Consider the following 16,081-nt stretch of genomic DNA (forward strand, 5'->3'; position numbering starts at 1 on the left):
TACCTGCTTTCTTTGGGATTGGAATTATTATATTCTTCTTGATTTCTGAGGGTATTTCGCCTGTCTCATACATCTTGCTCACCAGATGGGAGAGTTTCGTCAGGACTGGCTTTCCCAAGGCCGTCAGTAGTTCTAATGGAATGTTGTCTATTCCCGGGGCCTTGTTTCGTCTCAGATCTTTCAGTGCTCTGTCAAACTCTTCACGCAGTATCATATCTCCCATTTCATCTTCGTCTACATCCTCTTCCATTTCCATAATATTGTCCTCAAGTACATCTTGACACTCTATATACTCGTTCCATCTTTCTGCTTTCCCTTCTTTGCTTAGAACTGGGTTTCCATCTGAGCTCTTGATATTCATACAAGTGGTTCTCTTTTCTCCAAAGGTCTCTTTAATTTTCCTGTAGGCAGTATCCATCTTACACATAGTGAGATAAGCCTCAACATCCTTACATTTATCCTTCAGCCATCCCTGCTTAGCCATTTTGCTCTTCCTGTCGATCTCATTTTTGAGACGTTTGTATTCCTTTTCGCTGCTTCATATACTACATGTTTATATTTTCTCCTTTCATCAATTAAATTCAATATTTCTTCTGTTACCCAAGGATTTCTACTAGCCCTCGTCTTTTACCTACTTGATCCTCTGCTGCCTTCACTACTTCATCTCTCAAAGCTACCCATTCTTCTTCTACTGTATTTCTTTCCCCCATTCCTGTCAATTGTTCCCTTATGCTCTCCCTGAAACTCTGTACAACCTCTGGTTTAGTCAGTTTATCCAGGTCCCATCTCCTTAAATTCTCACCTTTTTGCAGTTTCTTCAGTTTTAATCTACAGTTCATAACCAATAGATTGTGGTCAGAGTCCACATCTGCCCCTGGAAATGTCTTACAATTTAAAACCTGTTTCCTAAATATCTGTCTCACCATTATATAATCTATCTGAAATCAGTCAGTATCTCCAGGCTTCTTCCATGTATACAACCTTCTTTTATGATTCTTGAACCAAATGTTTGCTATGATTAAGTTGTGCTCTGTGCAAAATTCTACCAGGCGGCTTCCTCTTTCATTTCTTACCCCCAATCCATATTCACCTACTACGTTTCCTTCTCTCCCTTTTCCTACTATCGAATTCCAGTCACCCATGACTATTAAATTTTTGTCTCCCTTCACTATCTGAATAATTTCTTTTATTTCATCATACATTTCTTCAATTTCTTCGTCATCTGCAGAGCTATTTGGCATATAAACTTGTACTACTGTAGTAGGCGTGGGCTTCGTGTATATCTTGGCCACAATAATGCGTTCACTATGCTGTTTGTATTAGCTTACCCGCATTCCAATTTTTTTATTCATTATTAAACCTACTCCTACATTACCCCTATTTGAATTTGTATTTATAACCTTGTATTCGCCTGACCAAAAGTCTTGTTCCTCCTGAAACCGAACTTCACTAATTCCCACTATATCTAACTTCAACATATCCATTTCCCTTTTTAAATTTTCTAACCTACCTGCCCGATTAAGGGATCTGACATTCCACGCTCCAATCCGTAGAACGCCAGTTTTCTTTCTCCTGATAACGACATCCTCTTGAGTAGTCCCCGCCCGGAGATCCGAATGGGGGACTATTTTACCTCCGGAATATTTTACCCAAGAGGACACCATCATCATTTAATCATACAGTAAAGCTGCATGCCCTCGGGAAAGATTACGGCTGTAGTTTCCCCTTGCTTTCAGCCGTTCGCAGTACCAGCACAGCAGGGCCGTTTTGGTTATTGTTACAAGGCCAGATCAGTCAATCATCCAGACTGTTGCCCTTGCAACTACTGAAAAGGCTGCTGCCCCTCTTCAGGAACCACACGTTTGTCTGGCCTCTCAACAGATACCCCTCCGTTATGGTTGCACCTACGGTGCGGCTATCTGTATCGCTGAGGCACGCAAGCCTCCCCGCCAATGGCAAGGTCCATGGTTCATGGGGGCACTGCTTTATTAAAACCAATAAATACAATGTTTTATCTTATGTGTAGTCAGCCAGAGGCACATTCTTACCCTGTGCTCTTTTCAGCTCATAATTTTTGTTGTAGTTCACAAAAATCTAGTGGTAAAAGATTAACTGGCTCATACTATGTAGCATTGTCGGACAGTTTGATTACTGATTTGAAATAGACACAAATTTATTGTAAACTTACATAGTTGTCTTCCCATGCGAAAAATGCATTATCTCTGCTTGAGGACAGACGTAGGGCAAAATGCATTCTTGTACCTAAACATACATACCTCCAAAAACATTACAGCTAAAATAGTAATACTTGAGTGTTATGTACAACATAATGACTGATATTCTGTGCATCAGCACACAATTTATAAGGATTTGAATTTTTAATTACCATTGTTTTTACAATGTAGCTTTTCTGATAAACCAATCAAACAAGAAAACTGTAATTACGCGGTTTACTTTTGCATAAGATGCTACTAAAACACGTGGACAGATTTTTGTTTAAGATCAAAGTTGCGTTGAAATTAATGTTTCAGTTTTGTGGTACCTCTTTATTTTTTTCAAATTTCTAGAGAACTTTTCGAACTTTTCTCGGGGAAAAGATGATGGAAAAGTGCTGCACCTTCACTAATATTCTCCTTAGATGATCTATGTGACTTTGTCGAAAATTGTTGTTCACACTCAGGAGTAGCATCTATAACACTGTTATTTAAATTTCCTGTACCTTTTATACATGAAATTCAATGGACAGAGCAATCTGAGTTATAACGGGAGCGAGGGACGGGGGTTAGTTTCCATGTGACCAACATTTATGTTTTGTGATTTTGCTGTTTCCTCTTTGTTTACACTTCTCACGTCAAACAAAAACAAAATAGATTTCTGTGGCTGGAAGCTATCAAGTTAATTAATATACATTCACATAATTACAGAACACTAAAATATGTTATTAGTTTCAGTTTTCTGATGTTATTTTATTTTCATGTTACTGGCAATCAAATATTAATCGTCTTGCAGGACGTTGAAGTTACTTTTGTTGGTTTGTTAAAAAAAATTTGGCTTCTATCAATCTTTTCCACAGAGGCAGCCGATGTATTTGAAACGGAAGTGTTTCATTCCACACTATTGGCTAATTTCAACTGTTCACTGAATTTCAAGTGCACATTTTCGTCTTCTGGCATGTATGGTATAATGCCTTAATAAAGAACCAAACATGAGATAATAGAGTACAGATCCTCCAAAAAAATTGGCACACCAAAAACCACACGGAAAATCTTAATACCATATAGGGGCCTACTTCAGTGTGAATCTGGACATACAAATATGCACTTTAAGGCAAATTAAGCATTTTAGTGTGATTATGAAATTCTGATGTGTTTGGAGTATTTTGATGTCCAGTTTTTTAAAGACTTAATGTAAGATCTTTTAATGCTATGTGCGTATGATGTTGTGGTCTTCAGTCCTGAGACTGGTTTGATGCAGCTCTCCATGCTACTCTATCCTGTGCAAGCTTCTTCATCTCCCAGTACCTACTGCAACCTACATCCTTCTGATTCTGCGTAGTGTATTCATCTTTTGGTCTCCCTCTACGATTTTTACCCTCCACGCTGCCCTCCAATACTAAATTGGTGATCCCTCGATGTCTCAGAACATGTCATACCAACCGATCCCTTCTTCTAGTCAAGTTGGCCACAAGCTCATCTTCTCCCCAAATCTATTCAATACCTCCTCATTAGTTATGTGATCTACCCATCTAATCTTCAGCATTCTTCTGTAGCACCACATTTCGAAAGCTTCTATTCTCTTCTTGTCCAAACTATTTATTGTCCATGTTTCACTTCCATACATGGCTACACTCCATATGAATACTTTCAGAAATGACTTCCTGACACTTAAATACTCGATGTTAACAAATTTCTCTTCTTCAGAAACGCTTTCCTTGCCGTTGCCAGTCTACATTTTATATCCCCTCTACTTCGACCATCATCAGTTATTTTGCTCCCCAAATAGCAAAACTCCTTTACTACTTTAAGTGTCTCGAACATGCGTAAATCTTCACTTGAAGACGACGAAGCATGCAAATTTGTTCAGTAGTATTGAATACAATGTTTAGTTTCAAATCTGTTCAGGAGAATTTTTATAGGTACGCCTTCCATGAAGCTCAATGTATTTCGATCACAAGACGTGTTTCAACACTTGTCTGGTACCTCCTCCAGTCTTGATGTTGTTTCTGAATTTGCATTGTTTACATCTTAAAACCACAGAACACATTCTTCAGTAAATTATAGACTGGTAGCACACTGTGTTTTATTACTGTAACTTCCCACAATGCTTTATATTGACTCCTGGAGTAGAATATAAACTGCCAGTTATACAGTTTCTTGGCTGCATATAATTATTTTTGTTATTTTTTTATACCAGTTGAAGAAGTTATTAAAAACTTATTGTCTGTAGTTTTGGCATATTCAAACATTTGATTTTAATTTATATTTTTGCAAGAAATTTGTATTCCTTCTTGCCAGCTTTTTGCAGTGCTATGTGGATGTAAACCTGATTGGAAATGCTAGACAATAGTGTTGCAGAGTAAGGAAAAAAGTGTTAAAAGATGCCACATAGCAAAATGTTAGGGCACTTTGAGTTATAGAATATAGTTTGGAAATGTATGTTATGGCAAGGACCGCTTTCTTATTTTGCATTCATTATCAGAATGGGATATTGCCCTCAGCACAATAACTCTGTACGTCCACCCCGAACAACGTGCTGCAGTGCTGCACATGGTCATGTGATGCCCCACTACACATGAAATTCCAAAAAGAAATGTGACGAAAGAGCAAACACAAAGCCCGAGCTTCCCACCTCATCGTAATTGCACATGCGCAGTAAGGCCTGTTTTATGACGCTTTCTGGCAACTGTTCAAATGAACATTTTTCTAACAAGTTGTGGGAAAATACTATGAATGGTGGTTTGAGAAGGTTACTTTCAATCTAAATTCCCTTTTACCCACAATGAATTATTTTATGTGAGAGAATGCGTGATGAATTTCTTAAATTGCAGAGCATATTAACACTTTGAGGCCCAGCCACTTAGAAAAATTTCAGATCCAAAAACATCAGCCATTCGTGTAATTTTTAGAAATTTTACTGGCACATTTGTGTGATGTATCTTAAACTGTAAAACATGCAAAAAAAGACCTACATTATATGTAAAAGATACCATTAACTTCTCCTGTTTGTGTGTTCACGCTGCTTAACAGTGATGTTGCTATTGGATGACTACGTTACATGTCTTATGCTCTGAATGTGTGCTGTCACAGACTGGTGAGATCATGAGCTATTAGTGGCTGAAAAAAGCGTATTGCAATCTTGATTTCAGTGCTTTGGAAGATAATCTGCTGTATTTGGTGGAAAAACATATTTATACTTTCAGAATAAGAGAATACGCAGTGTACATGTTACTGCCCACCAAAGATCTGTTGATAATTTCCAACAATCAGTGCACATCAAAGTTGCAGGCCCACTGTGAGTGATACATATCCAACGTTCGACTGTGTCAAGTCTGGAAGTGGGAAATACAGATATTCTGTGATAACCTGACAGTGGAATGTCTGCTGAGAGCAGTAAAATGTTATGTGATAAAGTGATATGTCTCTGGTGAGGCTAGTGTAATGAATGTATAGGATTCTCTTATGTGGAAGGAGACGATTCCGCCATTCAGCGATAAAACGTAATGTTCGGAATTGTGTTGTTAGCGTGGATTGGAGGAATTTTTGCAGAGGCAGAGGTATATTTACTGCAACTAGCATGTGTGTGAAGAAAATTTTAAATTTGAATGGATATCCAGTAACTGTACGTAACTAAGGTTGTGGACTTAGTGATTCCAATCACTTGAATATTTTCATCACTTGTGCTGCAAGATTATTGAAAAGTAACTTTTTGCTACAAATAGGCAGTGAAATTACTCTCGAACTCAGGCTTGACACAAAGTGAAATGAGTCCATTTTTTGCATGCAGTTATGGGTCATTGGCAGCCCTCCGGACAAATGGCAGAGATATGTGCAGTCCAACTCTCGATAATTTCTGATGAGATCCAGGATTTGCAAGCTGCCTAAATACAACCTCTGTTTTATTTATCATAGACAGAGATTTAGGAACCAGGTTTTAAATTGTAAGACATTTCCAGATGCAGATGTGGACTCTGACCACAATCTATTCGTTACAAACTGTAGATTAAAACTGAAGAAACTGCAAAAAGGTGGGAATTTAAGGAGATGGGATGTGGATAAACTGACAGAACCAGAGGTTGTAGAGTGTTTCAGGGAGAGCATTAGGGAACGATTGACAGGAATGGGGGAAAGAAATACAGTAGAAGAAGAATGGGTAGCTCTGAGGTATGAAATAGTGAAGGCAGCAGAAGATCAAGTAGGTAAAAAGACGAAGGCTAGTAGAAATCCTTGTGTAACAAAAGATATACTGAATTTAATCGATGAAAGGAGAAAATATAAAACTGCAGTAAAAGAAGCAGGCAAGAAGGAATACAAACACCTCAAACATGAGATCGACAAGCAGTGCAAAATGGCTAAGCAGGGATGGCTAGAGGACAAATGTAATAATGTAGAGGCATATCTCACTAGGGGTAAGGAAGATAACTGCCTGCAGGAAAATTAGAGAGACCTTTGGAGAAAAGAGAACCACTTGTATGAATATCAAGAGCTCAGATGGAAACCCAGTTCTAAACAAAGAAGGCAAAGCAGAAAGGTGGAAAGAGTATATAGAGGGTCTATAAAAGGGCGATGTACTTGAGGACAATATTTTGGAAATGGAAGAGGATGAGAATGAAGATGAAATGGGAGATATGATACTGCATGAAGAGTTTGACAGAGCACTGAAAGACCTAAGTTGAAACAAGGCCCCGGGAGTAGACAACATTCCATTAGAACTACTGCCAGCCTTGGGAGAGCCAGTCCTGGCAAAACTCTACCATCTGGTGAGCAAGATGTATGAGACAGGCGAAATATCCTCAGACATCAAGAAGAATATAATAATTCCAATCCCAAAGAAAGCAGTTGTTGACAGGTGTGAAAATCACCGAACTATCAGTTTAATAAGTCACGGCTGCGAAATGATAACGCAAATTCTTTACAGACGAATGGAAAAACTGGTAGAAGCCGACCTCGGGGAAGATCAGTTTGGGTTCCGTAGAAATATTGGAACACGTGAGGCAATACTGACCCTACGACTTATCTTAGAAGATAGGGTAAGGAAAGGCAAACCTACGTTCCTAGCATTTGTAGATTTAGAGAAAGCTTTTGACAATGTTGGCTGGAACACTCTCTTTCAAATTCTGAAGGTGGCAGGGGCAAAATACAGGGAGCGAAAGGCTATTTACAATTTGTACAGAAACCAGAGGGCAGTTATGAGAGTCGAGGGACATGAAAGGGAAGCAGTGGTTGGGAAGGGAGTGGAGACAGGGTTGTAGCCTCTCCCCGATGTTATTCAATCTGTATATTGAGCAAGCAGTAAAGGAAACAAAAGAAAAATTTGGAGTAGGTACCAAAATCCATGGAGAAAGAATAAAAACTTTGAGGTTCGCCGATGACATTGTAAGTCTGTCAGAGACAGCAAGTAACTTGGAAGAGCAGTTGAACGGAATGGATAGTGTCTTGAAAGGAGGATACCTGTATAAGATGAACATCAACAAAAGCAAAACGAGGATAATGGAATGTAGTCGAATTAAGTCGGATGATGCTGAGGGAATTAGATTAGGAAATGAGACACTTAATGTAGTAAATGAGTTTTGCTATTTGGGGAGCAAAATAACTGATGATGGCTGAAGTAGAGAGGATATAAAATGTAGACTGGCAATGGCAATGAAAGTGTTTCTGAAAGTATTTGTGTGGAGTGTCACCATGTATGGAAGTGAAACATCGATAAATAGTTTGGACAAGAACAGAATAGATGCTTTCGAAATGTGGTGCTACAGAAGAATGGTAAAGATTAGATGGGTAGATCACATAACTAATGAGGAGGTATTGAATAGAATTGGGGAGAAGAGAAATTTGTGGCACAACTTGACTAGGAGAAGGGATTGGTTGGTAGGACATGTTCCGAGGTATCAAGGGATCACCAATTTAGTATTGGAGGGCAGTGTGGAAGGTAAAGATCATAGAAGGAAGCCAAGAGATGAATACACTAAGCAGATTCAGAAGTATTTGGGTTCCTGTAGGTACTGGGAGATGAAGAAGCTTGCACAGGATAGAACAACAAGGAGAGCTGCATCAAACCAGTCTCGGGACTGAAGACCACCACCACCACAACAACAACAACAACAGACAAAGATTCAACATGCCGAGAGGCCTGTTACTGAACATCATGATGTACTTCGAGAACCAGTGACTGCATGGGTGTAACACCTCCCTTTCATTAAAGGAAATTGGACAAGGAAGTTATTGGTAGACGAAGATGGCAACATGTGTGAAGTTTATCGGCCATCATGACAAATGTTTTTGACAAACAACATCTAATATACAGGGTGGTCCATTGATGGTGACCGGGCCAAATATCTCACAAAATAAGCATCAAACAAAAAAACTACAAAGAACGAAACTCATCTAGCTTGAATGGGGAAACCAGATGGTGCTATGGTTGGTCCGCTAGATGGCGCTGGCATAGGTCAAACAGATATCAACTGTGTTTTTTTAAATAGGAACGCCCATTGTTTATAACATATACGTGTAGTACGTAAAGAAATATGAACGTTTTAGTTGGACCACTTTTTTCGCTTTGTGGTAGATAGCGCTGTAATATTCATAAACGTTTAAGTATGCGGACGGTATTTGCTTCATGTTACATTACCCGTGTTAAAATGGACCTTTTACCAATTGTGGAAAAGTCTATATCATGTTGATGTATGGCTACTGTGATCAAAATGCCCAAAGGGCGTGTGCTACGTATGTTGCTCGGTATCCTGGACGACATCATCCGAGTGTCCGGACAGTTTGTCGGATAGTTAAGTTATTTAAGGAAACAGGAAGTGTTCAGCTACATGTGAAACGTCAGCCACAACGTGCAACAAATGATGATGCTCAGGTAATTGTTTTAGCTGCTGTTGCAGCTAATTCACACATCAGTAGCAGACAAATTGCGAAAGAATCGGGATTCACAGAAACGTTGGTGTTGAGAACGCTACATCTACATCGATTGCACCCGTACCATATTTCTATGCACCAGGAATTGCATGGCGGCAACTTTGAATATCGTGTACAGTTCTGCCACTGGGCACAAGAGAAATTACGGGACGATGACAGATTTTTTTCACGCGTTCTACCTAGCGACGAAGCGTCATTCACCAACAGCGGTAACGTAAAATGGCATAATATGCACTATTGGACAACGGGAAATCCACAATGGCTGCGAGTAGTGGAACATCTGAGACCTAGGCGGGTTAATGTATCATGCGGCATTAAGGGAGGAAGGATAATTGGCCCTCATTTAATCGATGGCAATCTAAATGGTGCTGATTTCCTACGTAATGGTCTACCAATGTTACTACAAGATGTTTCACTGCATGACAGAATGGCTATGTACTTCTAACATGATGGATGTCCAGCACATAGCTCGCGTACAGTTGAAGCAGTATTGAATAGCATATTTCATGACAGGTGTATTGGTCGTCGAAGCACCATACTCTGGCCCGCACATTCACCAGATCTGACGTCCCCGGATATCTTTCTGTGGGGAAAGTTGAGGGATATGTGCTATCGTGATCTACTGACAACACCTGACAACATGCATCAGCGTATTGTCAATGCATGTGCAAACATTACGGAAGGCGAACTTCTCGCTGTTGAGCGGAATGTCATTACACGTATTACCAAATGCATTGAGGTTGGCAGACATCATTTTGAGCATTTATTGCATTAATGTGGTATTTTTAGGTAATCATGCTGTAACAGCATGCATTCTCAGAAATGATAAGTTCACAAAGGCACATGTACCACATTGGAACAACCAAAATAAAATGTTCAAACGTACCTATGTTCTGAAACTTCCTGGCAGATTAAAACTGTGTGCCCGACCGAGACTCGAACTCGGGACCTTTGCCTTTCGTGGGCAAGTGCTCTACCATCTGAGCTACCGAAGCACGACTCACGCCCGGTCCTCACAGCTTTACTTCTGCCAGTATCTCGTATCCTACCTTCCAAACTTTACAGAAGCTCTCCTGGTTCGCAGGAGAGCTTCTGTGAAGTATGGAAGGTAGGATACGAGATACTGGCAGAAGTAAAGCTGTGAGGACCGGGCGTGAGTCGTGCTTCGGTAGCTCAGATGGTAGAGCACTTGCCCGCGAAAGGCAAAGAACGAAACTTGTCTAGCTTGAAGGGGGAAGCCAGATTGCGCTATGGTTGGTCCACTAGATGGCGCTGCCATAGGTCAAACAGATATCAACTGTGTTTTTTAAAAATAGGAACCCCATTTTTACTACATATCTGTGTAGCACTTAAAGAAATATGAATGTTTTAGTTGGACCACTTTTTTAGCTTTGTGATAGATGGTGCTGTAATAGTCACAAACATATGGCTTACAATTTTAGACGAACAGTTGGTAACAGGTAGTTTTTTTTTTTAATTAAAATACAGAACATAGGTACCAGAATGAGATTTTCACTCTGCAGCGGAGTGTGCACTGATATGAAACTTCCTGGCAGATTAAAACTGTGTGCTGGACCGAGACTCTAACTCGGGACCTTTGCCTTTCGCGGGCAAGTGCTCTACCATCTGAGCTACCAAAGCATGACTCACGCCCGGTCCTCGCAGCTTTACTTCTGCCAGTATCTCGTCTCCTACCTTCCAAACTTTACAGAAGCTCTCCTGCGAACCAGGTACCTATGTTCTGTACTTCAATTAAAAAAAAACTACCTGTTACCAACTGTTCGTATAAAATTGTAAGCCATATGTTTGTGACTATTACAGCACCATCTATCACAAAGCTAAAAAAGTGGTCCAACTAAAACATTCATATTTCTTTACGTACTACACAGATATGTAATAAAAAATGGGGGTTCCTATTTTTAAAAAACGCAGTTGATATCTGTTTGACCTATGGCAGCGCCATCTAGTGGACCAACCATAGCGCAATCTGGCTTCCCCCTTCAAGCTAGACAAGTTTCGTTCTTTGTAGTTTTTTCGTTTGACGCTTATTTCGTGAGATATTTGGCCCGGTCACGATCAATGGACCACCCTGTATAAAAGTCAACGTTTGTTAGTTCGTATTTTACGTGCTGGCATACTGTTCGTGGAATGGCGATAAAACTTTGTCATATAAAGGGGTAGCTGGTTACCAAAAATCTCGAAAAGTTCTTGACCGGTTTACTTCAAATTTATACACAATACTCTAAGAGACATGCAGAGGGATGTAGGCAGATTGGCTATATATTTTTGTAATATACGTGATACATACGTATATTGTAATATATAAAGGGGGAAGCATTGTTACCACAAAACTCTAAAAGCTATTGACTGATTTGCTTCCTATTTTCACATGGTACTCTTATGAAAATTTGACTGGCATAGGCCATATATTAAGGCTACAGGCAACAGTGCAATTAAGCTACTGTGTGCTTGTGCACGGGTGCATTCCAGGAGGACACTGTAAATTTAAAAATAAATTTAAAAACAAGAAAACAATTAAACAAAATCAAAGTTTTCCATCAGCCCCCACGTTTTGAAGTATCAGCGTTTTTATGCCTGCTCTAGTTACTCTGAATGTTGCTCCAGAACAGTAGTGTCCTCAGACAAACAGTTTTCTAATGGAAAGCAAAAACAGATTTTTCCACCAGACCCAACTTTTTGAAAATCAGATTTTTTATGAGTTGCTGTGGTTACTCTGAATGTGTCTTCAGAACAACGATGTCAACCTAATAGTAGTCTAGAATTGGCAACCAAAACAATTTTTTCTTGCAGTAAACCACTCTTATTGAAAAGGTGGTGTTTTAAAGTCTGTTTTGAGTTGTTCTACATATTCCGAACAATGCTCCAGAATGAATATGCTGGAAAACAAATAAACAAATAGTATTGAAATAGAAATTATAACCATCTTTTCATCAGCTACCCTTTCCACATACCACCCCCCCCCCCCCCCCCCCCCTCTACCCTTTCTGTGTGTGTGTAGTTGTTCAGAATGTACCTTCAGATCAACAGTGCCAACAAGTAAATAGTATTCAAGTGATAACTATAACTATTTTCTTATTAGCCTCCTTTCTCGGAATAAATATGGCTTTTATGTTTGTTCTGACATGCTGTAGTTCTCAACATTGCTCCAGAAAAACAATTAAAATATTAATAATAATAATAATAACAGATAATAATAATAAAAACAGATGCCTATAAATATCTAGGATACAGACAAAAAATAGTTATAGATAATACAAATATTAAAGAAGAACTAAAAGAAAAATATAGACAAAGACTAACAAAAATACTGAAAACAGAATTGACAGCAAGAAACAAGACAAAAGCTATAAATACCTATGCTATACTAATATTGATCTACTCATTTGGAGTAGTGAAATGGAGTAACACAGACCTAGAAGCACTCAATACACTTACACGATCACAATGCCACAAATATAGAATACATCACATACATTCAGCAACAGAAAGATTCACATTAAGCAGAAAGGAACGAGGAAGGGGATTTATCAACATAAAAAACCTATACTATGGACAGGTAGACAATTTAAGAAAATTCTTTCTAGAACAAGCAGAAACTAGCAAAATAAACAAAGTAATCACTCATATAAATACATCGGCTACACCACTACAATTTCATAACCACTTCTACAACCCTTTAGATCACATAACATCAACAGATATGAAGAAAGTAAACACTACATGGCAAGCACCCGTATCATCTAACACAGCCACACAGACGCATCCAGCACATGGCTAAGAAAAGGAAATATATATGGTGAGACGGAAGGATTCATGATTGCAATACAGGATCAAACAATAAACACCAGATATTACAGCAAGCATATTATTAAAGATCCCAATACCACAACAGATAAATGCAGACTTTGCAAACAACAAATAGAAACAGTAGATCACATCACTAGTGGATGTACAATACCAGCAAATACAGAATACCCCAGAAGACACGACAATGTAGCAAAAATAATACATCAACAACTTGCCATACAACGTAAACTAATAAAACAACACATTCCGACATACAAGTATGCACCACAAAATGTACTGGAGAATGATGAATACAAATTATACTGGAACAGAACCATTATAACAGATAAAACACCACCACATAACAAACCTGACATCATACTGACAAATAGAAAGAAGAAATTAACACAACTAATCGAAATATCCAATTCGATACAACAAATATACAGAAGAAAACAGGAGAAAAAATTGAGGAAGTCAACGACATGTGGCATCAGGATAAAGTTGACATTATACCAATTATACTATCAACTACAGGAGTCATACCACACAATATCCACCAGTACATCAATGCAATACAGCTACATCCAAACTTATATATTCAACTACAGAAATCCGTAATTATTGATACATGTTCAATTACCCGAAAGTTCCTAAATGCAATATAACATATACCGTACAGTTAAAAGGAAGTCATGCATGATCAAGGTCCATGTCACTTTCCATTTTTGACCAGACATAACGTCTGAGAAAAGAAAGAAATAATAGTGATGATGATGATGATGATGATGATGATGATGATGATGATATGGAAACGAAATCAAAATTTGCTTTGAGATGTAGCCCCCCCCTCCCAGTAAAGGTTTATTTTAATCTGTATTATTCCAAAATAGTATTTTAAAGCATTACAGACATTGGCAATCAGTGACAGCATTTCTTTCAACTTATCATTTTCAAAAGGGAAATTCTTGTAAGAAAGTCCTCAGCAGATTTATCTGAGCTTACAAGTATGTGTAGCTTGTTTCCTTTGGATTTCATGCTAGTTAATGCTGACTGGACTCATCACTAGATTTTGGAGAGTTCCTTGCGGCTTACAACTGCTCCAAAACTAAGCAGTCAACCAGCTTACGAGCCGCAGTATCCATGATGCTGTGAAGACAAAGAAACATAGAGGTCTCTTCAAGATACACTTTAATAGAACTTTGATACTTACTTCAGCCACAACAAGAGTTTGGTAAAAAGCACACGAATTTCGAAGTTATTAATTCTTTCTGGCAGCTGTTATTACGGCTTAGTAGTAATTGGTGCCAATAAGTAACATGCGAACTATTGTATGTGCAATTGTACTGATAGGTAGGAGATTGTGTGTTGATGTATAAATTAGAAAACTGTTGATAGACCATGATTTGTGTGTCTTTGAATTGTAATTAATCTATATGAATTATTAATGTAATAGAGGTGTAGGAAAATAGTGCATGATGTTTCATGACTTTCATTACCGGAAAAATGCATTTTCACTGCAGAAAAAGTGTATTTTCACCCAGGAAAAAAAATTTTTAACTAGAAAAAATCCGTTTTCTTTTCCCGCCTTGTCTGCATATACACCCAATTTTCAGCTACCTTTTCCTTTAGATTTCCCCACCCCCACCTTTATGAGTTTTTGGCCCCTGGTCTGAACGAATATTGCATTGGGCAAGAAAATTTTTGTCAGATGAAGGTGTTATTGATATTGAAAATGGCCTTAACTTTTTTTTAGGACAGAAAACAAAAATTAAATACCAGTGCACCAAACATCACAACATATTTTCGTTAGCCTTTGGCTAACCGAACCCAGTTCCCTCCGAGCAGCCATAGCGTACGGATCTCCGTGCCGGCACGTTCACAGGAGCTCAGTCCGTCAGTTCACCTGATGATGGCGACATGTATGATCGCCGAAATATTGTGCCCGTTGGACACTATAGACCGGCAGCATACCCGTGGATATTTTGATTATCAAATACGCTGGGAGAAACTCAAGAATCACATCAATGTTAATGTAGTTTGTAAGATTAATTGTAGTTGAGTGATATGATTACAGTTTTAGGTGTTACTCAAGGTAAGGGTAAGTATTGTATTTCTTTTGCAGCAAACATTCAGTTGCAAAAGGCACATAATATTTATTCTTATTTACAAAATAAATACACAAATATTGCTAAGATTTGGATGTAATAACTCCACATTTTTCCTGTGTTTCTGTTTCAGGCTGGAATGCATGCAACATAAAAGAATCATTACATCATACCAAAAAATTATTTCAAAAATGCTAGAAAAATGAGGATGAATCTTAGTGCCAGCTTTACATATACACTTGGTTCTAATTTTGTATTGCTTGCTTATTGTGTATGATTGGCATTTGAACTGTAATTTCATTTTTATGTTTTAATGGTGAATATGCTTTTTTGCTGCTATGGAAAATGAGATAATTTCCTGTAGAGAGTAAAAGTGCTGTAGTTGGTCAAAAAAAGTATATTAAAAATATGATAGGAACACAATATTTTTAGAGCAGTGTTACTTATTTTAGTGTTCATATGTTACAAATTACTCGTTCACTACCCAGAAATGAAGACAGCTATCCTGTGTATCACAAAATGTTTTATAAGCTTGTGACTGGTGGTAGGGGATAGACTGATAAATCAAGTGCAAATGATATCAGTACGTTATTGTGATGTATTTTGGGACTGTTGATATTTTTAAAAATATCGAAAATTCCATATATCAATATTTTAAAAAATATATCAGTATCTGCTCTTGATATATTGAAAAAAGTATTGATATATCAATAGAAAAAAATGTTGACATACTGGCCTATAAAAAGTTGGCTGCACATGGTAAATGTATCTATGGTTTTAGAACTATATATTTAAGTATTGATTTATTACTAGATATTCTACACATCAACAAGCTAGCGGCTTGCCTATCTGCCTCAGAGTAAGAATTGGACCTAGCAGTTGTAGTTTCAAAATTGCGTGGTGAAGCTAAATGTTGCATTTTCTGTTGGTAGTGCTGAGCGCCAATTACGTCAGGATTTCTCCTCGCCCATCCCTGTCAACTGCAAAGACCAATCCTGTCATTCAGATTTTCAACAACTGTCTTTGAAG

At 38.3% G+C, this 16,081-nt stretch overlaps 1 protein-coding gene across 4 annotated transcripts in view; it reads left to right on the forward strand.

The window, feature by feature from the left end:
- The window catches only part of LOC124551028, an 84,729-nt gene extending 69,252 nt beyond the window's left edge, over nucleotides 1–15,477 (forward strand). For all 4 annotated transcript variants that reach the window (XM_047125877.1, XM_047125880.1, XM_047125876.1 and 1 more), the window contains one exon: nucleotides 15,186–15,477. The gene's annotated coding sequence lies outside the window, so the exon portion shown is untranslated. The remainder of the gene's footprint in view (nucleotides 1–15,185) is intronic.
- The last annotated feature ends 604 nt before the right edge of the window (nucleotides 15,478–16,081 follow it).

Source organism: Schistocerca americana, chromosome 9, assembly GCF_021461395.2.
Source record: "Schistocerca americana isolate TAMUIC-IGC-003095 chromosome 9, iqSchAmer2.1, whole genome shotgun sequence".
Taxonomy (NCBI): domain Eukaryota; kingdom Metazoa; phylum Arthropoda; class Insecta; order Orthoptera; family Acrididae; genus Schistocerca; species Schistocerca americana.